This window comes from Hyla sarda, unplaced genomic scaffold (assembly GCF_029499605.1).
Source record: "Hyla sarda isolate aHylSar1 unplaced genomic scaffold, aHylSar1.hap1 scaffold_321, whole genome shotgun sequence".
NCBI lineage: Eukaryota > Metazoa > Chordata > Amphibia > Anura > Hylidae > Hyla > Hyla sarda.
This window is the reverse complement of record NW_026609945.1, coordinates 166162-191783: the sequence shown is the minus strand read 5'-3', so window position 1 is coordinate 191783 and position 25622 is coordinate 166162. Positions and strand designations below refer to the sequence as shown.

At 49.6% G+C, this 25622-nt stretch overlaps 5 non-coding genes and 1 pseudogene across 5 annotated transcripts; all 6 read left to right on the top strand.

The window, feature by feature from the left end:
* Positions 1-6667: 6667 nt before the first annotated feature.
* On the top strand, positions 6668-6839 carry LOC130329714 (U2 spliceosomal RNA; annotated as a pseudogene).
* A 2104-nt stretch (positions 6840-8943) lies between these two features.
* LOC130329692 (U2 spliceosomal RNA) lies at positions 8944-9134 on the top strand. Its single transcript, XR_008873213.1, has one exon. It is a non-coding gene; the product is annotated as a U2 spliceosomal RNA (small nuclear RNA).
* A 2086-nt stretch (positions 9135-11220) lies between these two features.
* On the top strand, positions 11221-11411 carry LOC130329650 (U2 spliceosomal RNA). The gene has a single exon (XR_008873175.1). It is a non-coding gene; the product is annotated as a U2 spliceosomal RNA (small nuclear RNA).
* Positions 11412-13509: 2098 nt separating this feature from the next.
* Positions 13510-13700, top strand: LOC130329649 (U2 spliceosomal RNA). Its single transcript, XR_008873174.1, has one exon. It is a non-coding gene; the product is annotated as a U2 spliceosomal RNA (small nuclear RNA).
* Positions 13701-15794: 2094 nt separating this feature from the next.
* Positions 15795-15985, top strand: LOC130329648 (U2 spliceosomal RNA). The gene has a single exon (XR_008873173.1). It is a non-coding gene; the product is annotated as a U2 spliceosomal RNA (small nuclear RNA).
* A 541-nt stretch (positions 15986-16526) lies between these two features.
* LOC130329778 (U2 spliceosomal RNA) lies at positions 16527-16717 on the top strand. Its single transcript, XR_008873276.1, has one exon. It is a non-coding gene; the product is annotated as a U2 spliceosomal RNA (small nuclear RNA).
* The last annotated feature ends 8905 nt before the right edge of the window (positions 16718-25622 follow it).

Below are 25622 nucleotides of genomic sequence, written 5' to 3'. Positions count from 1 at the left end.
ATATGGTAAGAGGCCAGGATGTGTCTAAGGTGTGGAAGAGTTTAATGACAGATGGAATAACAAATAGACAGAGAGAGATAGGATGGCAGTGTTTGCATGGAGCCCTACCAGTAAGAGAGTTCCAAAGGAATAGAGGTATTGGAAGGAGTGAAATATGTCCGAGGGAAGATTGTAGTGGGGTTGAAAGTGTGATGCATGTGATTTGGAATTGTGACATGGCTCAGAATGTATGGAGAGGGATAGGTCCGTTGTGTAAGGAGTTGACTGGGATAAATAGGTTCTCATATGAGGTTGTGATGTTTGGTCTTAGTATGATTGGAAGAAAGAATGAAAGGGTGTTGTTTGTGTTGTTGGCGATTGTGAAGGAAGTCTTGTGGGATGTTAGAAATTTATATGTGTTTAAGAGAAAAGATGTGACTGTGGAAGGAAGTTTAAGAATGATTCTGGATAGGTTGTACACCGTTTATTTACGTGATAAAAAGAAATTAGGTGAAATAGATGCAGAGGGGATATGGAAATTTTTGAAGTGGAGACATGTTGTAAGGGTGTAATGGTGATGGTATTTGAATTTGTTTTGAATTTGCTTTGAACAAATAAAGAATGACCTAATGATGAGTTAGACTTCACCATGAGTCAAAAATGACGCATTATCTAAGTGGTGTTTAGTCTAAACCTGAAGGTTTATAAAAAAAAAAAAAAAAAAAAAATCTGTTCTTATCAGTGGAATGCCATACTTACCTGGCAGGGGAGATACCATGATCGCTACGGTCTGAAGAACTCCAAGCATTGTGGTAGAGATTTTGCGTAGTACGATTGCAGTACTTTTCGTTCTTATTAGAACCGCATTTCTCTAGAGCATACCACCTGAAGATCGTCTCCTGCCTGCCTCGGAACATCTGAAGAAGGAGAAGATCTTGAAGACTGCAGCTCCGGAAGAAGCCGACGAAGAACCTGGAAGAAGGGAATCGGCGGTGAATTCCGGAACAGCGGCGAAGAGGAAGGCGGCGCAGAATCTTTTCGAAGAAACTCGCTGCCTCTGGAGAAGGATTTGCATAGCTCCTCCCACCGGGACCGGATCTGCATAGCTCCTCCCACCCGGGAAAGAAGACTTTGCGAAGCCTCTCTCCACAAGCAAGCAAGGAAGCGGAAAAGAGCCTGCTGGAAGAAGCCATGGCCTCAACCAGCAAGTCCACCCAGGAGGCTGCAGGGCAAGGCCTGGAGGTCCAGCCCCAACCACAGCAAGCTTCAACCTCCACCACGGCAAGGCAGAAGGGCGGCAGAATTCCTAACCTGGAAGCTCCAACCCTGGAGCCCTGGATGAGGCAGACTGTTGCCTTGAAGCTCAAGCCCGTGGACGGAAGGGTGCCGGACATGTCCCACGACGTGTTCTGCAAGAAGATGCTGGCGGATCAAGGCTTCCCCACGGCTGACACCCTGGGAATAGCAACCTTCTTTTCGGGAATCTTCTACATCACCTTTGCCACCATTGGGACCTGTAGAAGATACTGGGAGGTGGTGAAAGCGGCGAGTCCCGAATCCCCTTTCTCTCGCTTTGTGGGCAACTGCCTTATTCAAAGAGAGGAGAGGCGGGTGACGGTCTCAATGCGGAACCCACACACCCCAGGCACGGACATCTCGACCTTCCTGAAGCGCTTCTGCACCGTGGTGAGGGAGCCCACCCGCATCCTGAACTCACTCGGATACTGGACCTGCAAGTGGTCTGTGGTCGTCAGACTCAACAAGAACCCTGCTTCTCCAGACGGACTACAGCACCTGCCAACGACATTTTCCTTGGGCAACTCCACAGGACTTATCTTCTACCCGGACATGCCGCAGACCTGCAGGAGATGTGGCAAGATGGGCCACGAGGGCAAGGACTGTACGGAGGATGCCTGCAGGTATTGCCGTGTGACAGGTCACACGACCAAGGACTGCCCCAAGAGCAAGACCTGCAACCTCTGCGGACTGGCAGCCCACAGCTACAAGGACTGCCCCCAGAGGGAGAGAACATGGGCATCTGTGGCAGCGAGAGCACCGAAGCCAGCCCCAGCTCCGGAGCCAACACCACGGATGGCCAAGCCGACCAAGGAGGGTAAGAAGGCGAAAGCCACCACCCCTGCCCCGTCCCGCCCCTCCCCTGCCCCTCCCGCCCCATCCCCTGCCCCTCCCGCCCCATCTCCTGCCCCATCCCGTCCCACCCCTGCCCCATCCCGCCCCACCCCTGCCCCATCCCGTCCCACCCCTGCCCCATCTGCCCCATCCCGTCCCACCCCTGCCCCTCCTGCCCCATCCCGTCCCACCCCCGCCCCTCCTGCCCCATCCCGCCCCACCCCTGCCCCCCGTACCCCACCCCGGCCCACCCCTGCCCCCCGTACCCCACCCCGGCCCACCCCTGCCCCGTCCTCCCCTGCCCGGCCCACCCCTGCCCCGTCCTCCCCTGCCCGGCCCACCCCTGCCCCGTCCTCCCCTGCCCGGGCACTCTCTCCTGCCCCCCGCCCCACCCAGCCTCCTTTCTCTCCTGGCCCAGCAGCACCTAACCCCCCTCCAGCTGCTGGTGCCCGCCCTTCGGAGGACTTTCCTGTGCTTCCTCCCCCAGGTACCATACAGAGGAAGAGGAAAGGAAGGGACAACGTATCAGAAGAGTCCCACAAAAGAAAGATAATCGAGACCTGCGAGACCCCTCAAGCTTCAGATGAGGAGGAGGAGATGGAGCAGGTCTGCGAGAGCCTTGAGGCTTCAGAAGGAGAGGAGGTGATGGAGCAGGCCCAAGTGGAGCAGGTCCAAGCAGAGCCAGTCCAAGCTCAATCTATGGAGGAGCTGCTGCAGGACCCAGAGGTTAAGAAAATCCTGGACACTCCGTCCAACACGGTCTACGACGAGTTCTTGGAAGGGCGCTACGAGAAGCCACAGGAGCCGACAGGCGCCAGAGAAGAGGACCCGTCCGACCAGACTGGTAACTAGTATCAGAACTAACCTCTCTTTTTATTCCCATGGCTGATCTCAACATCTTCTGCATTAATGTGAGGAGTATTAGAGCTTGGTTTAGATTTCAGACTGTTCTTACATTCTTAGATTCCCAGAGGTGTGATGTTTACATGTTGCAGGAATGTGCTTTGTCTGCTTCTAGGTCTTACAACCATCTGGCCAGGCAGTGGCCTCACGGCCCTTCCTACTGGTCTGGTGGGGGCGACAATAGGTCTGCGGGGGTGGCCATCCTGATCAGGGGAGGTAACTTTGCACTTGATTCCGTCCGGGAGCTCGTCTGTGGCAGACTTCTTGTCGCAGACGGTTCCTGGGCGGGTGGAGCCCGTGCGGCTCATCAACGTGTATGCCTCCCCTGAGAGGGATGTCCGACTGGAGGTTCTCCAGGCCCTGCGGGCTGAACTCGCCACCACTAGAGCAGTAGTGTTGGGTGGTGACTTCAACTGCCCCATTGAGGTGGACGGGCGCAGTTCTGGCACATCCGCCAACCTGGACGTGACGTCTAAACTGCTGATTGAGATGGTGACGGAGGCATCCTTGCAGGACGTTGTCGGGGTCCATCGGGAACGGCTCCGTAAACTATACGTGGAGCCGCCCCGATGGCTCGCTCCGTTCTCGGATAGACTTCATCTTCACTTCGAGAGCAGTCAGAAAGGTGTCGTACTCTATGGTCCCCTGCTTCTTCTCTGACCACAGGGCCATTCGATTCCGGGGGACTCTGGGCCATGGATTCCCACCTGGCCCGGGCTCCTGGAAGTTGAATTGTGCCCTGTTGGAGCAGAGGGAGGTCATGGAGGAACTTAGGGATGCTTACCTTGTATGGCGAAATGACAAATGTCTGTTCAAGTGCATCAGCGATTGGTGGGAATATGTTAAAGTCGAATTCCGTTGTTTCTTTCAGGCAAAAGGCAGACAACAGGCGTGTGCGAAGAAGTGGGACTTGAGGAAACTGCAGCGCGAGCTGCGGTCCCTGCAGGACCTGCTCCAGTGTGGCTGGGACGTCAGGGAGGAGCTGGAGGAGACCAAAAAGAGCTTGAAAAGGCACTTTGAGGAGGAATCCAAGCGAATCGTCTTTCGTTCCAAGGTGGAGAACCTGGAGAAGGGTGAGAAATGTAACTCTTTCTTTTTCAGGAAGCTCCATGCCGGCCACACGCCCCTGACTGAGCTACGAGATGAGACCGGACACATGAGGAGCGGCAAGGAGGAAGTGATGGGGGTCGTCCACGACTTCTACAGCAACCTCTACGCCCCCAAGTCATCCGACCCCGAAGCCGCCGAGAGGTTCCTGTCAGGTGTCACTAACGTTGTTGATCCCGCAGGTGCGGCGGCTATGGACGATCCCTTGACGGTGGGGGAGCTGCTCTCTGCCGCTAAATCCTTTAAGCCCGGCAGGACCCCGGGCAGTGACGGTCTCCCGGCCGAGCTCTACGTAGCGCTGGGTGACCTGATCTGTCCGGACCTGTTGGAGGTGTACGAGGAGATGGTGGTGGGGGGCAGAATGCCTCCGTCGTTGAGGGAAGGGATGATCACGATCTTGTATAAGCGGAAGGGGGAGAGATGTGACCTGAAAAACTGGCGTCCCATCTCTCTCCTGAACGTGGACTACAAGATCCTCGCCAAGGTGCTGGCCAACAGGCTGAAACCTGTCATGGGGCAGATCGTCCATCCGGACCAGACCTGCAGCATTCCTGGCCGCAGGATTGCCGACAGCCTTGCCCTTGTGAGAGACACGGTCCATTACATCCAGGACCGCGGGGGCCGCGCCGCCCTGGTCAGCTTAGATCAGGAGAAGGCGTTCGACCGTGTCTCCCACGCATTCATGGACAGGGTTTTGCGCAGGCTGGGTCTGGGGAAGATGTTTTGCTCTTTTGTTAACGTTATGTATTTTGACATTTACAGCACGGTGTTGGTGAACGGCTGGAAGACTGACCCCTTTCCTATTCTTTCAGGGGTTAGACAAGGCTGCCCTCTTTCACCTCTCCTTTTTGTTTGTGTTATAGAGCTCTTCGCTGAGACTATCCGGCAGAATGGAGAGATCAGAGGGATCACCGCACCAGGACCAGATCGCCACGAGGTCAAGTGCTCGCTCTACATGGACGACGTGACCGTCTTCTGCGCTGACCAGCGTTCGGTGACTGCACTCGTCCAGACCTGCGAGGACTTCGGCAGAGCTTCGGGGGCAAAAGTCAACTGCGGGAAGTCGGAGGCCATGCTCTTCGGGGAGTGGCACCTGGCTTCCTCCGCCCCCTTCCCCTTTGCCGTTAAGCCGGACTTCATTCAAATTCTTGGAGTCTGGTTCGGGAAGGAAGGAGCGGCCCTTAAGTCTTGGCAAGACCGACTAGGAAGGATAAACTCGAAGATCGGACTGTGGAGCTCCAGAAAGCTCACGATGGAAGGCAAGGCACTTGTCCTGCGGAGTGAAGTTTTGCCTGTGCTCCAATATACCGCACAGGCCTGGCCTCCCCATACCACCGTTTGCAAGGCCATCACCCGGACAGTGTTTGGCTTCGTCTGGGGCAAAATGGACAGAGTCAAGAGGACCGTGATGTACAAGGAACCCCGCAAGGGTGGGAAGGGAATACCCGACATCCCCGCTCTGCTGAGGGCCTCCTTTGCATGTGTCACGGTGCAGCGGACTCTTGTAGAAAAGACTGGCTCAGCGGGCAGGTCCATGTCTCGCTTGCTTCTCATGCCCCTCTGGAGACAGCTGGGCTGGGACAAGTGGGACAGCTCCATCCCTTACAACTGGAGCACTCCCTGGTTCTATGGGGATGTTGTCCGGTTTGTGAGGGAGCACCAGCTGGAAGGACTGAAACCAGACCTATGGAAGCCAAAGACAATCCACAAGCTCATCCGAGCTAAGGACTCGACCGAGCTGGTTCCGGGACTCCCCGCAGCCACTGCAGAGACAGTTTGGAACAATGTGGCCTCAAAGCGGCTTACCAATGGACACAAGGACTTGTCGTGGATGGCCGTCATGGGAGGTCTCTCTCTCAGGTCATTCATGCATGCCCGCAACCTGTGCAAGACCCGGTACTGCCCCCGTTGCCCCTACGTGGAGGAAACATCTTTCCACGTGTTTTGGCAGTGCCCCTTTGCACAGGGTCTGTTGGACGCCCTAGAACATGAACTCAGAGACTCAGTGCCCAGGAGCTGCCTATCGTACCATTCGGTGCTTTACGGCCTGTTCCCTGGGACCCACGACGTGGAGGCCATCCAGGAGGCCTGGCGCCTTATGAACTGTTTTAAGGACGCAGTGTGGCTTGCCAGGAACCGCCTCGTGATCAACAGGGAAAACATGTCCGTCCGGGACTGCCGCAGGTTCATCAAGAACCTGCTTAGAGACTATTCCATCTTGGACAGCTCGGCCGTTGATGAGGAAGAAGAGGAGTGAAGACCCCTCTCCTTCTCCCATGTCTCCCTGAAGATACAGCCCAACAGTTTGGCCCTGTGATCCACCCCCTCCCTACCCCCACATAGTCGCCCACACCCCTACCCCGATCACAGATTGTATTAATTGGTTTTTGTTTGATCTCTTGTGCCCTTCTATTGCAGGATTGAGCTGAATGTTAGAGTAGCATGGTGTGCGATGTATAGCTTAGGGAACCTTTGCTGTGTATTGTACTATCATGCTTTGTGTGACTGTAATTTATTGTACGACTTGTAATGACTGAACGGAAAATAAAGCTCTTTCAATCAAAAAAATCTGTTCTTATCAGTTTAATATCTGATACGTCCCCTATCTGGGGACCATATATTAAATGGATTTTTGAGAACGGGGGCCGATTTCGAAGCTTGCTTCCGTCGCCCTATGCATTGACCCGATATGGCAGTATCTTCGGTACAGTGCACCACCCCCTTACAGGGTTAAAAAGAAAGATTCCTACTTTCATTGCTACCTGCTTGCTGGCTAGCCAGCTAGCCAGCCCTGTGGGCCTTGCTGCTGCTGCAGCCAAAAAACAAAAGGTGGTGCTGCTGCTGCTTCTGCTGCTTCTGCTTCTGCTTGTGTCTGGCCGCTGTTGGAGCGTCCAGGCACAGGACTTCTGCTGCTGCTGACTAAATGGCCTCCTTAATTGGATCATTTGAGTAGCCAGCACACCTGTGCAGGTAGGGCATGACATGATAGGCAGCTGCCTTGATAGCGGGTGGGTGCTGAATGTTCCTAATTGACAAAATAAGATTAATGCTTATGAAGAAATATAAAATCTCATCCCTTCCCCAATATCGCGCCACACCCCTACCCCTTAATTCCCTGGTTGAACTTGATGGACATATGTCTTTTTTCGACCGGACTAACTATGTAACTAGGTAACATAACATGGGGGGGGGGGGGGGTCTCCTGGCTGTTCACACAGGTGTGTCATTGCTGTACATTGACCATGCATTGCTTCTGTGGTATTGCAAAGGCAAAGACAAATGCTTCCAGCCATCCATTGCACTAATGGATTGGTCATCAGCTGGCTGTCTATGTCCCGCATCAATATAGACCAAAGTACAGAGGGTTAGGCTATGCTATTGTGCACCTACCTGATGCATCAGAAGGTGCGAGGCCCTTGCTAAATTCTGTGCACAGACTTTGAGATCTATACTTTAGACTGTATCTAAACCTGCTCCAACATGGACTGACATTCTGGCCTACTTTCAGCCGATGCGACTTGTCTGTCGCTGAACAGTCGCTTTTTATGTATTCAGCACCTATGTATAATGTTGTAAAAATGCTCTAGAAGCTAAAGTCGCAGAAATGTCACACATATTTGGCCTGCAACTTTCTGTGCGACAAATTCAGACAGGAAAAATCAGTATAAATCCTTAGAAAATTATCCCCCAGTGTCTCCATCTGCTGGCGGTATTGAATAAGCATTGCTGCACTGATGGGGTATGCATTAGACGAAAAAAAAGAAGAAAAAGAAGAATAATACGCCCAGAAAAGAGGCGAAAAGGAGAAAAACGTAAAAAAACGTGAAAAAAAAGTAAGAGGAAGAGAAGGGAAAAAAAGGTGGAAATGGGTTTAAAAGTGATTTCGGCGGAGAAATATATATATATATATATATATATATATATATATATATATATATATATATATATATACGCGCACACACACACATATATATAAACGTATTCTCCGTTGAGATATTGCAGCCGCTGCTGTGTCCAGGCCCAGGAGCCTTAGCACTGTGCTGTGATGTCACTCAATACCACTGACATCACTAGGTGTAAACAACATCTCTCCTTTGCTGTGTATGTGACTATGGAGCTGTTTGGTGATGTCGTCTATTATGGCCTTCATAGAAGCAACAGGAGATTGTTGCATCCATCTAGAACCCTCAGAACTACAGTGCTATGATGTCACTCACTTCCACAGGCCTTGCAGAGTGTAAACAACAACAACCCAGCTTTGTTGTGTATGTAACCATAGGGATTTGTGATGTCACCTAGAACCTTCACAGCAGCGACAGCTTTATGAGGAGCATCAGCACTGCTCTGCCTGAGCAGAACCATCACCGCCATAGGTTGTCAAATAACCCGGGTTTAACCCACACAGGTAAGTCCAATGGGGTGCAGGCATGTCCTCTATGCTTACAGCTTCCCGTGGGTGTTGGTTTGATACCGTTTGGGGACAGCCAAGGAGGCATCTGCAGGCAACAAAGGTAGGTGTGTGCTTGTGTGTGTGTTTCCTATGCAGATCCTAAGCCCAGTGTCACATGCAAGTAGGAGGAGTAAGAAGGGTTCCTGGCAAATCCGGGTTATGGATTGCATTTAAAAAGGCCCCGTGGGAGTGCAATGGGCCCCTGTCTTGCTGCTTAGCAATAATGGTATGGGTTTAGGTTCTGCTGTGTGTACTGGTGGTTGACTGCCCCCCAGCCCAGAGTGTGCATGGAAAATTGTCTGGCAGCCTCCCTGACAGCAAGCAGTGATAGTGCCCATGAAGGGCACCTTGTTGGGCCCGCCCCTTTCACGGTTATCACTTCTCGGCCTTTTGGCTAAGATCAAGTGTAGTATCTGTTCTTATCAGTTTAATATCTGATACGTCCCCTATCTGGGGACCATATATTAAATGGATTTTTGAGAACGGGGGCCGATTTCGAAGCTTGCTTCCGTCGCCCTATGCATTGACCCGATATGGCAGTATCTTCGGGTACAGTGCACCACCCCCTTACAGGGTTAAAAAGAAAGATTCCTACTTTCATTGCTACCTGCTTGCTGGCTAGCCAGCTAGCCAGCCCTGTGGGCCTTGCTGCTGCTGCAGCCAAAAAACAAAAGGTGGTGCTGCTGCTGCTTCTGCTGCTTCTGCTTCTGCTTGTGTCTGGCCGCTGTTGGAGCGTCCAGGCACAGGACTTCTGCTGCTGCTGACTAAATGGCCTCCTTAATTGGATCATTTGAGTAGCCAGCACACCTGTGCAGGTAGGGCATGACATGATAGGCAGCTGCCTTGATAGCGGGTGGGTGCTGAATGTTCCTAATTGACAAAATAAGATTAATGCTTATGAAGAAATATAAAATCTCATCCCTTCCCCAATATCGCGCCACACCCCTACCCCTTAATTCCCTGGTTGAACTTGATGGACATATGTCTTTTTTCGACCGTACTAACTATGTAACTATGTAACATAACATGGGGGGGGGGGTCTCCTGGCTGTTCACACAGGTGTGTCATTGCTGTACATTGACCATGCATTGCTTCTGTGGTATTGCAAAGGCAAAGACAAATGCTTCCAGCCATCCATTGCACTAATGGATTGGTCATCAGCTGGCTGTCTATGTCCCGCATCAATATAGACCAAAGTACAGAGGGTTAGGCTATGCTATTGTGCACCTACCTGATGCATCAGAAGGTGCGAGGCCCTTGCTAAATTCTGTGCACAGACTTTGAGATCTATACTTTAGACTGTATCTAAACCTGCTCCAACATGGACTGACATTCTGGCCTACTTTCAGCCGATGCGACTTGTCTGTCGCTGAACAGTCGCTTTTTATGTATTCAGCACCTATGTATAATGTTGTAAAAATGCTCTAGAAGCTAAAGTCGCAGAAATGTCACACATATTTGGCCTGCAACTTTCTGTGCGACAAATTCAGACAGGAAAAATCAGTATAAATCCTTAGAAAATTATCCCCCAGTGTCTCCATCTGCTGGCGGTATTGAATAAGCATTGCTGCACTGATGGGGTATGCATTAGACGAAAAAAAAGAAGAAAAAGAAGAATAATACGCCCAGAAAAGAGGCGAAAAGGAGAAAAACGTAAAAAAACGTGAAAAAAAAGTAAGAGGAAGAGAAGGGAAAAAAAGGTGGAAATGGGTTTAAAAGTGATTTCGGCGGAGAAATATATATATATATATATATATATATATATATATATATATATACGCGCACACACACACATATATATAAACGTATTCTCCGTTGAGATATTGCAGCCGCTGCTGTGTCCAGGCCCAGGAGCCTTAGCACTGTGCTGTGATGTCACTCAATACCACTGACATCACTAGGTGTAAACAACATCTCTCCTTTGCTGTGTATGTGACTATGGAGCTGTTTGGTGATGTCGTCTATTATGGCCTTCATAGAAGCAACAGGAGATTGTTGCATCCATCTAGAACCCTCAGAACTACAGTGCTATGATGTCACTCACTTCCACAGGCCTTGCAGAGTGTAAACAACAACAACCCAGCTTTGTTGTGTATGTAACCATAGGGATTTGTGATGTCACCTAGAACCTTCACAGCAGCGACAGCTTTATGAGGAGCATCAGCACTGCTCTGCCTGAGCAGAACCATCACCGCCATAGGTTGTCAAATAACCCGGGTTTAACCCACACAGGTAAGTCCAATGGGATGCAGGCATGTCCTCTATGCTTACAGCTTCCCGTGGGTGTTGGTTTGATACCGTTTGGGGACAGCCAAGGAGGCATCTGCAGGCAACAAAGGTAGGTGTGTGCTTGTGTGTGTGTTTCCTATGCAGATCCTAAGCCCAGTGTCACATGCAAGTAGGAGGAGTAAGAAGGGTTCCTGGCAAATCCGGGTTATGGATTGCAGTTAAAAAGGCCCCGTGGGAGTGCAATGGGCCCCTGTCTTGCTGCTTAGCAATAATGGTATGGGTTTAGGTTCTGCTGTGTGTACTGGTGGTTGACTGCCCCCCAGCCCAGAGTGTGCATGGAAAATTGTCTGGCAGCCTCCCTGACAGCAAGCAGTGATAGTGCCCATGAAGGGCACCTTGTTGGGCCCGCCCCTTTCACGGTTATCGCTTCTCGGCCTTTTGGCTAAGATCAAGTGTAGTATCTGTTCTTATCAGTTTAATATCTGATACGTCCCCTATCTGGGGACCATATATTAAATGGATTTTTGAGAACGGGGGCCGATTTCGAAGCTTGCTTCCGTCGCCCTATGCATTGACCCGATATGGCAGTATCTTCGGGTACAGTGCACCACCCCCTTACAGGGTTAAAAAGAAAGATTCCTACTTTCATTGCTACCTGCTTGCTGGCTAGCCAGCTAGCCAGCCCTGTGGGCCTTGCTGCTGCTGCAGCCAAAAAACAAAAGGTGGTGCTGCTGCTGCTTCTGCTGCTTCTGCTTCTGCTTGTGTCTGGCCGCTGTTGGAGCGTCCAGGCACAGGACTTCTGCTGCTGCTGACTAAATGGCCTCCTTAATTGGATCATTTGAGTAGCCAGCACACCTGTGCAGGTAGGGCATGACATGATAGGCAGCTGCCTTGATAGCGGGTGGGTGCTGAATGTTCCTAATTGACAAAATAAGATTAATGCTTATGAAGAAATATAAAATCTCATCCCTTCCCCAATATCGCGCCACACCCCTACCCCTTAATTCCCTGGTTGAACTTGATGGACATATGTCTTTTTTCGACCGTACTAACTATGTAACTATGTAACATAACATGGGGGGGGGGGGGGGGTCTCCTGGCTGTTCACACAGGTGTGTCATTGCTGTACATTGACCATGCATTGCTTCTGTGGTATTGCAAAGGCAAAGACAAATGCTTCCAGCCATCCATTGCACTAATGGATTGGTCATCAGCTGGCTGTCTATGTCCCGCATCAATATAGACCAAAGTACAGAGGGTTAGGCTATGCTATTGTGCACCTACCTGATGCATCAGAAGGTGCGAGGCCCTTGCTAAATTCTGTGCACAGACTTTGAGATCTATACTTTAGACTGTATCTAAACCTGCTCCAACATGGACTGACATTCTGGCCTACTTTCAGCCGATGCGACTTGTCTGTCGCTGAACAGTCGCTTTTTATGTATTCAGCACCTATGTATAATGTTGTAAAAATGCTCTAGAAGCTAAAGTCGCAGAAATGTCACACATATTTGGCCTGCAACTTTCTGTGCGACAAATTCAGACAGGAAAAATCAGTATAAATCCTTAGAAAATTATCCCCCAGTGTCTCCATCTGCTGGCGGTATTGAATAAGCATTGCTGCACTGATGGGGTATGCATTAGAAAAAAAAAAGAAGAAAAAGAAGAATAATACGCCCAGAAAAGAGGCGAAAAGGAGAAAAACGTAAAAAAACGTGAAAAAAAAGTAAGAGGAAGAGAAGGGAAAAAAAGGTGGAAATGGGTTTAAAAGTGATTTCGGCGGAGAAATATATATATATATATATATATATATATATATATATATATATATATATATACGCGCACACACACACATATATATAAACGTATTCTCCGTTGAGATATTGCAGCCGCTGCTGTGTCCAGGCCCAGGAGCCTTAGCACTGTGCTGTGATGTCACTCAATACCACTGACATCACTAGGTGTAAACAACATCTCTCCTTTGCTGTGTATGTGACTATGGAGCTGTTTGGTGATGTCGTCTATTATGGCCTTCATAGAAGCAACAGGAGATTGTTGCATCCATCTAGAACCCTCAGAACTACAGTGCTATGATGTCACTCACTTCCACAGGCCTTGCAGAGTGTAAACAACAACAACCCAGCTTTGTTGTGTATGTAACCATAGGGATTTGTGATGTCACCTAGAACCTTCACAGCAGCGACAGCTTTATGAGGAGCATCAGCACTGCTCTGCCTGAGCAGAACCATCACCGCCATAGGTTGTCAAATAACCCGGGTTTAACCCACACAGGTAAGTCCAATGGGGTGCAGGCATGTCCTCTATGCTTACAGCTTCCCGTGGGTGTTGGTTTGATACCGTTTGGGGACAGCCAAGGAGGCATCTGCAGGCAACAAAGGTAGGTGTGTGCTTGTGTGTGTGTTTCCTATGCAGATCCTAAGCCCAGTGTCACATGCAAGTAGGAGGAGTAAGAAGGGTTCCTGGCAAATCCGGGTTATGGATTGCAGTTAAAAAGGCCCCGTGGGAGTGCAATGGGCCCCTGTCTTGCTGCTTAGCAATAATGGTATGGGTTTAGGTTCTGCTGTGTGTACTGGTGGTTGACTGCCCCCCAGCCCAGAGTGTGCATGGAAAATTGTCTGGCAGCCTCCCTGACAGCAAGCAGTGATAGTGCCCATGAAGGGCACCTTGTTGGGCCCGCCCCTTTCACGGTTATCGCTTCTCGGCCTTTTGGCTAAGATCAAGTGTAGTATCTGTTCTTATCAGTTTAATATCTGATACGTCCCCTATCTGGGGACCATATATTAAATGGATTTTTGAGAACGGGGGCCGATTTCGAAGCTTGCTTCCGTCGCCCTATGCATTGACCCGATATGGCAGTATCTTCGGGTACAGTGCACCACCCCCTTACAGGGTTAAAAAGAAAGATTCCTACTTTCATTGCTACCTGCTTGCTGGCTAGCCAGCTAGCCAGCCCTGTGGGCCTTGCTGCTGCTGCAGCCAAAAAACAAAAGGTGGTGCTGCTGCTGCTTCTGCTGCTTCTGCTTCTGCTTGTGTCTGGCCGCTGTTGGAGCGTCCAGGCACAGGACTTCTGCTGCTGCTGACTAAATGGCCTCCTTAATTGGATCATTTGAGTAGCCAGCACACCTGTGCAGGTAGGGCATGACATGATAGGCAGCTGCCTTGATAGCGGGTGGGTGCTGAATGTTCCTAATTGACAAAATAAGATTAATGCTTATGAAGAAATATAAAATCTCATCCCTTCCCCAATATCGCGCCACACCCCTACCCCTTAATTCCCTGGTTGAACTTGATGGACATATGTCTTTTTTCGACCGTACTAACTATGTAACTATGTAACATAACATGGGGGGGGGGGGGGGTCTCCTGGCTGTTCACACAGGTGTGTCATTGCTGTACATTGACCATGCATTGCTTCTGTGGTATTGCAAAGGCAAAGACAAATGCTTCCAGCCATCCATTGCACTAATGGATTGGTCATCAGCTGGCTGTCTATGTCCCGCATCAATATAGACCAAAGTACAGAGGGTTAGGCTATGCTATTGTGCACCTACCTGATGCATCAGAAGGTGCGAGGCCCTTGCTAAATTCTGTGCACAGACTTTGAGATCTATACTTTAGACTGTATCTAAACCTGCTCCAACATGGACTGACATTCTGGCCTACTTTCAGCCGATGCGACTTGTCTGTCGCTGAACAGTCGCTTTTTATGTATTCAGCACCTATGTATAATGTTGTAAAAATGCTCTAGAAGCTAAAGTCGCAGAAATGTCACACATATTTGGCCTGCAACTTTCTGTGCGACAAATTCAGACAGGAAAAATCAGTATAAATCCTTAGAAAATTATCCCCCAGTGTCTCCATCTGCTGGCGGTATTGAATAAGCATTGCTGCACTGATGGGGTATGCATTAGACGAAAAAAAAGAAGAAAAAGAAGAATAATACGCCCAGAAAAGAGGCGAAAAGGAGAAAAACGTAAAAAAACGTGAAAAAAAAGTAAGAGGAAGAGAAGGGAAAAAAAGGTGGAAATGGGTTTAAAAGTGATTTCGGCGGAGAAATATATATATATATATATATATATATATATATATATATATATATACGCGCACACACACACACATATATATAAACGTATTCTCCGTTGAGATATTGCAGCCGCTGCTGTGTCCAGGCCCAGGAGCCTTAGCACTGTGCTGTGATGTCACTCAATACCACTGACATCACTAGGTGTAAACAACATCTCTCCTTTGCTGTGTATGTGACTATGGAGCTGTTTGGTGATGTCGTCTATTATGGCCTTCATAGAAGCAACAGGAGATTGTTGCATCCATCTAGAACCCTCAGAACTACAGTGCTATGATGTCACTCACTTCCACAGGCCTTGCAGAGTGTAAACAACAACAACCCAGCTTTGTTGTGTATGTAAGCATAGGGATTTGTGATGTCACCTAGAACCTTCACAGCAGCGACAGCTTTATGAGGAGCATCAGCACTGCTCTGCCTGAGCAGAACCATCACCGCCATAGGTTGTCAAATAACCCGGGTTTAACCCACACAGGTAAGTCCAATGGGGTGCAGGCATGTCCTCTATGCTTACAGCTTCCCGTGGGTGTTGGTTTGATACCGTTTGGGGACAGCCAAGGAGGCATCTGCAGGCAACAAAGGTAGGTGTGTGCTTGTGTGTGTGTTTCCTATGCAGATCCTAAGCCCAGTGTCACATGCAAGTAGGAGGAGTAAGAAGGGTTCCTGGCAAATCCGGGTTATGGATTGCATTTAAAAAGGCCCCGTGGGAGTGCAATGGGCCCCTGTCTTGCTGCTTAGCAATAATGGTATGGGTTTAGGTTCTGCTGTGTGTACTGGTGGTTGACTGCCCCCCAGCCCAGAGTGTGCATGGAAAATTGTCTGGCAGCCTCCCTGACAGCAAGCAGTGATAGTGCCCATGAAGGGCACCTTGTTGGGCCCGCCCCTTTCACGGTTATCGCTTCTCGGCCTTTTGGCTAAGATCAAGTGTAGTATCTGTTCTTATCAGTTTAATATCTGATACGTCCCCTATCTGGGGACCATATATTAAATGGATTTTTGAGAACGGGGGCCGATTTCGAAGCTTGCTTCCGTCGCCCTATGCATTGACCCGATATGGCAGTATCTTCGGGTACAGTGCACCACCCCCTTACAGGGTTAAAAAGAAAGATTCCTACTTTCATTGCTACCTGCTTGCTGGCTAGCCAGCTAGCCAGCCCTGTGGGCCTTGCTGCTGCTGCAGCCAAAAAACAAAAGGTGGTGCTGCTGCTGCTTCTGCTGCTTCTGCTTCTGCTTGTGTCTGGCCGCTGTTGGAGCGTCCAGGCACAGGACTTCTGCTGCTGCTGACTAAATGGCCTCCTTAATTGGATCATTTGAGTAGCCAGCACACCTGTGCAGGTAGGGCATGACATGATAGGCAACTGCCTTGATAGCAAGTAGGAGGAGTAAGAAGGGTTCCTGGCAAATCCGGGTTATGGATTGCATTTAAAAAGGCCCCGTGGGAGTGCAATGGGCCCCTGTCTTGCTGCTTAGCAATAATGGTATGGGTTTAGGTTCTGCTGTGTGTACTGGTGGTTGACTGCCCCCCAGCCCAGAGTGTGCATGGAAAATTGTCTGGCAGCCTCCCTGACAGCAAGCAGTGATAGTGCCCATGAAGGGCACCTTGTTGGGCCCGCCCCTTTCACGGTTATCGCTTCTCGGCCTTTTGGCTAAGATCAAGTGTAGTATCTGTTCTTATCAGTTTAATATCTGATACGTCCCCTATCTGGGGACCATATATTAAATGAATTTTTGAGAACGGGGGCCGATTTCGAAGCTTGCTTCCGTCGCCCTATGCATTGACCCGATATGGCAGTATCTTCGGGTACAGTGCACCACCCCCTTACAGGGTTAAAAAGAAAGATTCCTACTTTCATTGCTACCTGCTTGCTGGCTAGCCAGCTAGCCAGCCCTGTGGGCCTTGCTGCTGCTGCAGCCAAAAAACAAAAGGTGGTGCTGCTGCTGCTTCTGCTGCTTCTGCTTCTGCTTGTGTCTGGCCGCTGTTGGAGCGTCCAGGCACAGGACTTCTGCTGCTGCTGACTAAATGGCCTCCTTAATTGGATCATTTGAGTAGCCAGCACACCTGTGCAGGTAGGTGTCACGATGCCGGCTGGCAGGTAGTGGATCCTCTGTGCCAGAGAGGGATTGGCGTGGACCGTGCTAGTGGACCGGTTCTAAGCCACTACTGGTTTTCACCAGAGCCCGCCGCAAAGCGGGATGGTCTTGCTGCGGCGGTAGTGACCAGGTCGTATCCCCTAGCAACGGCTCACCTCTCTGGCTGCTGAAGATAGGCGCGGTACAAGGGAGTAGGCAAAAGCAAGGTCGGACGTAGCAGAAGGTCGGGGCAGGCAGCAAGGATCGTAGTCAGGGGCAACGGCAGAAGGTCTGGAAACACAGGCAAGGAACACACAAGGAACGCTTTCACTGGCACTAAGGCAACAAGATCCGGCGAGGGAGTGAAGGGGAAGTGAGGTGATATAGGGAAGTGCACAGGTGAACACACTAATTGGGACCACTGCGCCAATCAGCGGCGCAGTGGCCCTTTAAATCGCAGAGACCCGGCGCGCGCGCGCCCTAGGGAGCGGGGCCGCGCGCGCCGGGACAGAACAGACGGAGAGCGAGTCAGGTAGGGGAGCCGGGGTGCGCATCGCGAGCGGGCGCTACCCGCATCGCGGATCGCATCCCGGCTGGCAGCGGAATCGCAGCGCCCCGGGTCAGAGGACGTGACCGGAGCGCTGCCGCGGGGAGAGTGAAGCGAGCGCTCCGGGGAGGAGCGGGGACCCGGAGCGCTCGGCGTAACAGTACCCCCCCCCTTGGGTCTCCCCCTCTTCTTAGAGCCTGAGAACCTGAGGAGCAGACTTTTGTCTAAGATGTTGTCCTCAGGTTCCCAGGATCTCTCTTCAGGACCACAACCCTCCCAGTCCACTAAAAAAAAAATTTTCCCTCTGACCTTTTTGGCAGCTAAAATCTCTTTGACCGAGAAGATGTCCGAGGAGCCGGAAACAGGAGTGGGAGGAACAGATTTGGGAGAAAAACGTTTGAGGATGAGTGGTTTGAGAAGAGAGACGTGAAAGGCATTAGGGATATGAAGAGAGGGAGGAAGAAGAAGTTTATAAGAGACAGGATTAATTTGACACAAAATTTTGAAAGGACCAAGATAGCGTGGTCCCAACTTGTAGCTAGGGACACGGAAGCGGACATATTTAGCGGAGAGCCATACCTTGTCTCCAGGGGAAAAAACGGGGGGAGCTCTTCTTTTCTTATCCGCGAACTTCTTCATGCGTGATGAAGCCTGTAAGAGAGAATTTTGGGTCTCTCTCCATATGATGGAAAGGTCACGAGAAATTTCATCCACAGCGGGCAGACCAGAGGGCAAGGGAGTAGGGAGGGGGGAAGAGGGTGACGGCCGTACACCACGAAAAATGGGGATTTGGAGGAAGACTCAGAGACCCTGAAGTTATACGAGAATTCGGCCCATGGGAGGAGATCTGCCCAGTCATCCTGGCGGGAGGAAACAAAATGTCGCAAATAATCACCCAAGATCTGGTTAATCCTTTCTACTTGTCCATTGGACTGGGGATGATATGCAGAAGAAAAATTTAATTTAATCTTGAGTTGTTTACAGAGAGCCCTCCAGAATTTAGACACGAATTGGACGCCTCTATCCGAGACAATCTGCGTAGGCAACCCGTGAAGACGAAAAATGTGTACAAAAAATTGTTTAGCCAACTGAGGCGCAGAAGGAAGACCAGGAAGAGGGATGAAATGTGCCATTTTGGAGAATCGATCAACGACCACCCAAATAACAGTGTTGCCACGGGAAGGGGGTAAATCAGTAATAAAATCCAACAATCAGAGACCAAGGCTGTTCGGGGACAGGCAGAGGATGAAGAAAACCAGCGGGCTTCTGGCGAGGAGTCTTATCCCGGGCACAGATAGTGCAGGCTCGCACAAAGTCCACAACATCCGTCTCCAGAGTCGGCCACCAATAGAAGCGGGAGATGAGTTGCACAGATTTCTTGATACCCGCATGACCTGCGAGATGGGAGGAGTGACCCCATTTGAGGATTCCGAGGCGTTGGCGAGGAGAAACAAAGGTCTTTCCTGGAGGAGTCTGCCTGATGGAGGCAGGAGAAGTGGAGATCAGGCAGTCAGGTGGAATGATGTGTTGCGGAGAGAGTTCAACTTCTGAGGCATCCGAGGAACGAGAGAGAGCATCGGCCCTAATGTTCTTATCGGCAGGACGAAAGTGAATCTCAAAATTAAATCGGGCAAAGAACAGAGACCACCGGGCCTGGCGAGGATTCAGCCGTTGGGCAGACTGGAGGTAGGAGAGGTTCTTGTGGTCGGTGTAGATAATAACAGGAGAACTTGATCCCTCCAGCAGATGCCTCCATTCCTCAAGTGCTAATTTAATGGCTAGAAGCTCTCGATCCCCGATGGAGTAGTTCCTCTCCGCTGGAGAGAAGGTCCTAGAGAAAAAACCACAAGTGACAGCATGCCCGGAAGAATTTTTTTGTAGAAGAACAGCTCCAGCTCCCACTGAGGAGGCATCAACCTCCAATAGGAAAGGTTTGGAAGGGTCAGGTCTGGAGAGGACGGGAGCCGAAGAAAAGGCAGACTTGAGTCGTTTAAAGGCGTCTTCTGCTTGAGGAGGCCAGGACTTGGGATCAGCATTTTTTTTGGTTAAAGCCACGATAGGAGCCACAATGGTAGAAAAATGTGGAATAAATTGCCTGTAATAATTGGCGAACCCCAAAAAGCGTTGGATAGCACGGAGTCCGGAGGGGCGTGGCCAATCTAAGACGGCAGAGAGTTTGTCTGGATCCATCTGTAGTCCCTGGCCAGAGACCAAATATCCTAGAAAAGGAAGAGATTGGCATTCAAACAGACATTTCTCAATTTTGGCATAGAGTTGGTTGTCACGAAGTCTCTGAAGAACCATACGGACATGCTGGCGGTGTTCTTCTAGATTGGCAGAAAAAATTAGGATATCGTCCAGATATACAACAACACAGGAGTATAACAGATCACGAAAAATTTCATTGACAAAGTCTTGGAAAACGGCAGGGGCGTTGCACAGTCCAAAGGGCATGACCAGATACTCAAAGTGTCCATCTCTGGTGTTAAATGCCGTTTTCCACTCGTCCCCCTCTCTGATGCGGATGAGGTTATAGGCGCCTCTTAAGTCCAATTTAGTGAAGATGTGGGCACCTTGGAGGCGATCAAAGAGTTCAGAGATGAGGGGTAAGGGGTAGCGGTTCTTAACCGTGATTTTATTAAGACCGCGGTAGTCAATGCAAGGACGTAGGGAGCCATCTTTTTTGGACACAAAGAAAAATCCGGCTCCGGCAGGAGAGGAGGATTTACGGATAAAGCCCTTTTTTAGATTCTCCTGGACGTATTCGGACATGGCAAGAGTCTCTGGGGCAGAGAGAGGATAAATTCTGCCCCGGGGTGGAGTAGTGCCCGGGAGGAGGTCGATAGGGCAATCATAAGGCCTGTGAGGAGGTAGAGTCTCAGCTTGTTTTTTGCAGAAAACATCCGCGAAGTCCATATAGGCCTTAGGGAGACCGGTTACTGGAGGAACCACAGAGTTACGGCAAGGGTTACTGGGAACCGGTTTTAGACAGTTCTTGGAACAAGAGGACCCCCAACTCTTGATCTCCCCAGTGGACCAATCCAGGGTAGGGGAATGAAGTTGAAGCCAGGGAAGTCCAAGGAGAATTTCCGAGGTGCAATTGGGGAGGACCAAAAGTTCAATCCTCTCATGATGAGATCCGATGCTCATAAGAAGGGGCTCCGTGCGGAAACGTATGGTACAGTCCAATCTTTCATTATTTACACAATTGATGTAGAGGGGTCTGGCGAGACTGGTCACCGGGATGTTGAACCTGTTGACGAGAGAGGCCAAAATAAAATTTCCTGCAGATCCAGAGTCCAAGAAGGCCACTGTAGAGAAGGAGGAGGCAGAGGCAGACATCCGCACAGGCACAGTAAGACGTGGAGAAGCAGAGTAGACATCAAGGACTGTCTCACTTTTGTGCGGAGTCAGCGTACGTCTTTCCAGGCGGGGAGGACGGATAGGACAATCCCTCAGGAAGTGTTCGGTACTAGCACAGTACAGGCAGAGGTTCTCCATACGGCGTCGTGTCCTCTCTTGAGGTGTCAGGCGAGACCGGTCGACCTGCATAGCCTCCACGGCGGGAGGCACAGGAACAGATTGCAGGGGACCAGAGGAGAGAGGAGCCGAGGAGAAGAAACGCCTCGTGCGAACAGAGTCCATATCTTGGCGGAGTTCCTGACGCCTTTCGGAAAAACGCATGTCAATGCGAGTGGCTAGGTGAATAAGTTCATGTAGATTAGCAGGAATTTCTCGTGCTGCCAGAACATCTTTAATGTTGCTGGATAGGCCTTTTTTGAAGGTCGCGCAGAGGGCCTCATTATTCCAGGACAATTCTGAAGCAAGAGTACGGAATTGTACGGCATACTCGCCAACGGAAGAATTACCCTGGACCAGGTTCAACAGGGCAGTCTCAGCAGAAGAGGCTCGGGCAGGTTCCTCAAAGACACTTCGGATTTCCGAGAAGAAGGAGTGTACAGAGGCAGTGACGGGGTCATTGCGGTCCCAGAGCGGTGTGGCCCATGACAGGGCTTTTCCGGACAGAAGGCTGACTACGAAAGCCACCTTAGACCTTTCAGTGGGAAACAGGACCGACATCATCTCCAGATGCAGGGAACATTGGGAAAGAAAGCCACGGCAAAACTTAGAGTCCCCATCAAATTTATCCGGCAAGGATAAGCGTATCCCAGGAGCGGCCACTCGCTGCGGAGGAGGTGCAGGAGCTGGCGGAGGAGATGACTGCTGAAGCTGTGGTAGTAACTGTTGTAGCATAACGGTCAGTTGAGACAGCTGTTGGCCTTGTTGCGCTATCTGTTGTGACTGCTGGGCGACCACCGTGGTGAGGTCAGCGACAACTGGCAGAGGAACTTCAGCGGGATCCATGGCCGGATCTACTGTCACGATGCCGGCTGGCAGGTAGTGGATCCTCTGTGCCAGAGAGGGATTGGCGTGGACCGTGCTAGTGGACCGGTTCTAAGCCACTACTGGTTTTCACCAGAGCCCGCCGCAAAGCGGGATGGTCTTGCTGCGGCGGTAGTGACCAGGTCGTATCCACTAGCAACGGCTCACCTCTCTGGCTGCTGAAGATAGGCGCGGTACAAGGGAGTAGGCAAAAGCAAGGTCGGACGTAGCAGAAGGTCGGGGCAGGCAGCAAGGATCGTAGTCAGGGGCAACGGCAGAAGGTCTGGAAACACAGGCAAGGAACACACAAGGAACGCTTTCACTGGCACTAAGGCAACAAGATCCGGCGAGGGAGTGAAGGGGAAGTGAGGTGATATAGGGAAGTGCACAGGTGAACACACTAATTGGGACCACTGCGCCAATCAGCGGCGCAGTGGCCCTTTAAATCGCAGAGACCCGGCGCGCGCGCGCCCTAGGGAGCGGGGCCGCGCGCGCCGGGACAGAACAGACGGAGAGCGAGTCAGGTAGGGGAGCCGGGGTGCGCATCGCGAGCGGGCGCTACCCGCATCGCGGATCGCATCCCGGCTGGCAGCGGAATCGCAGCGCCCCGGGTCAGAGGACGTGACCGGAGCGCTGCCGCGGGGAGAGTGAAGCGAGCGCTCCGGGGAGGAGCGGGGACCCGGAGCGCTCGGCGTAACAGTAGGGCATGACATGATAGGCAGCTGCCTTGATAGCGGGTGGGTGCTGAATGTTCCTAATTGACAAAATAAGATTAATGCTTATGAAGAAATATAAAATCTCATCCCTTCCCCAATATCGCGCCACACCCCTACCCCTTAATTCCCTGGTTGAACTTGATGGACATATGTCTTTTTTCGACCGTACTAACTATGTAACTATGTAACATAACTTGGGGGGGGGGGGGGGTCTCCTGGCTGTTCACACAGGTGTGTCATTGCTGTACATTGACCATGCATTGCTTCTGTGGTATTGCAAAGGCAAAGACAAATGCTTCCAGCCATCCATTGCACTAATGGATTGGTCATCAGCTGGCTGTCTATGTCCCGCATCAATATAGACCAAAGTACAGAGGGTTAGGCTATGCTATTGTGCACCTACCTGATGCATCAGAAGGTGCGAGGCCCTTGCTAAATTCTGTGCACAGACTTTGAGATCTATACTTTAGACTGTATCTAAACCTGCTCCAACATGGACTGACATTCTGGCCTACTTTCAGCCGATGCGACTTGTCTGTCGCTGAACAGTCGCTTTTTATGTATTCAGCACCTATGTATAATGTTGTAAAAATGCTCTAGAAGCTAAAGTCGCAGAAATGTCACACATATTTGGCCTGCAACTTTCTGTGCGACAAATTCAGACAGGAAAAATCAGTATAAATCCTTAGAAAATTATCCCCCAGTGTCTCCATCTGCTGGCGGTATTGAATAAGCATAGCTGCACTGATGGGGTATGCATTAGACGAAAAAAAAGAAAAAAAAGAAGAATAATACGCCCAGAAAAGAGGCGAAAAGGAGAAAAACGTAAAAAAACGTGAAAAAAAAGTAAGAGGAAGAGAAGGGAAAAAAAGGTGGAAATGGGTTTAAAAGTGATTTCGGCGGAGAAATATATATATATATATATATATATATATATATATATATATATATATATATATATATATATATACGCGCACACACACACATATATATAAACGTATTCTCCGTTGAGATATTGCAGCCGCTGCTGTGTCCAGGCCCAGGAGCCTTAGCACTGTGCTGTGATGTCACTCAATACCACTGACATCACTAGGTGTAAACAACATCTCTCCTTTGCTGTGTATGTGACTATGGAGCTGTTTGGTGATGTCGTCTATTATGGCCTTCATAGAAGCAACAGGAGATTTTATAACAAGACAGGAGGCTCGCATTATATGCATTGTTCTTCTTTACTGCAGACATATAGCAGCCCATAAACAGTTAAATTCCACAAGAAAAAACTTTACACACAATGTGAAACGTACAGGTGTGACCACCTAACTTGCTAGATAAATGTAACCAATGAGAATACAGGATCCCATATATAAGGTTCAGGTAAAGCATATTCTTCCTCTTCTTTGCTGCTTGCAGCCAGATAAGTATCACTGTGTACATTCAATTTTATAACATACAATTATATATTCTAGTAGATATTTTCCTTCCATTACTACTGTATTCTCTGTCTATCTATCTTTCCTGTCTTACGCCATTACTATCCCTTGTCCGGCTGCGGGTATAGATTTAAACATTCATTTTTATTTTCTTTATCTTAACTTTCCGGTTAATTTGACTATACATTACCTTTGTCGTGCGCTCTTGTGGTCCCGCTACTCTCCGGCGGCCATTAATACATCGCGCACCTCCTCAGTTTCCCCTGTACGAGACTGCTTCTAAGTCTCGCGAGAACTCGGCGCAAGTGGTTCTCACTTGCTGCGCTCGAGCCGTTCCTGTCAGACGCGCGCTGCTCGCCTGACAGGAATCCTCCCTGTGACACTTCTCCTCACAATAGTGATATACTGTCTTTAGAATAATAATTTTTACTTTATTCTCGGGGGTTTCTGTCTTATCTTGTCCTTTTTAGGACTACAGTATTACAATTTACTTATATATATTTAATTAATTATTTCCTGGATATTCACATATATTAATTTCAACATATATTAATTTTGGAAATAATTATACTAAGTGCCCTACTATTTCACTATGTCTACTGAACAGCAAAAGTCCTCTAATTCTGACATTATTATCAATGACCAACTACAATTATTGGTGGACCATTCAGTCTCTAGATCTGTGCACACTGCCGTTAATAATGCCATGGCAGCGGTTCAAGAAACCATTGCAGACTCTGTAGCCAGAGCGATATCTCAATCTTCAGCACAACTGGCACACCAATCCCTGAGTTCCCATAGTCATACAAAAAAGAGACTTTCTTCCCATGATGACCTATTACCTAAAAAACATAGAAAAACTATTTTCAAAGAAAAAGGTCAAAATGATGATGATAATCTGCTTAAAAAGTGCAGTCATACTGATGTTACCACACAACATCCAGGACCCTCTACCCGGGAGGAGTATAATGATACACGGGTTAATATTACATCTGATATACCTATATCTGAGGAATATGTTTACGATGAAACCTATGAATATTATAATGGAGAACGAGATGATGGGGAACTTGTTGATGACTCCGATTTTACGGATGGAAATGACCCCTCATACTTACCTACTGAAATTGAGGGTGATGTTTATTGTGATGACAGTACACCTTCTAGTTCTATGGTGGTAGATAGTCAAGGCATTCCTTACTTTGATCCCTCCCAAATAGTTCACCCCAGATCCGGAGAGTGGACCCCATCTGCTGAGGTAGACAAATTTATTTGTCTCTGGCTACGTAAAAACATGGACAATAAAGCCAGGAATAAACTTAGGGCCGAGTGCCCACGTCCCACTTTATCCACAGCTTCCTCAGCTACTCCCGATATTGATCCTATTTTATCTAGATTCATACAAAAATCGGGAAAAAATCCTATTAAAGGAATTGACCGCAGTTTTAAACTGTGTCAGGATAAGTTCTTAGATTTACTGGGCCCATTGACTCGTATTATGGAAATGTCCGAAGAGGCATTTAAAACTGGCAACCCTATTAACAATGACTCCCTTAGGGGATGGATACAAAGGACT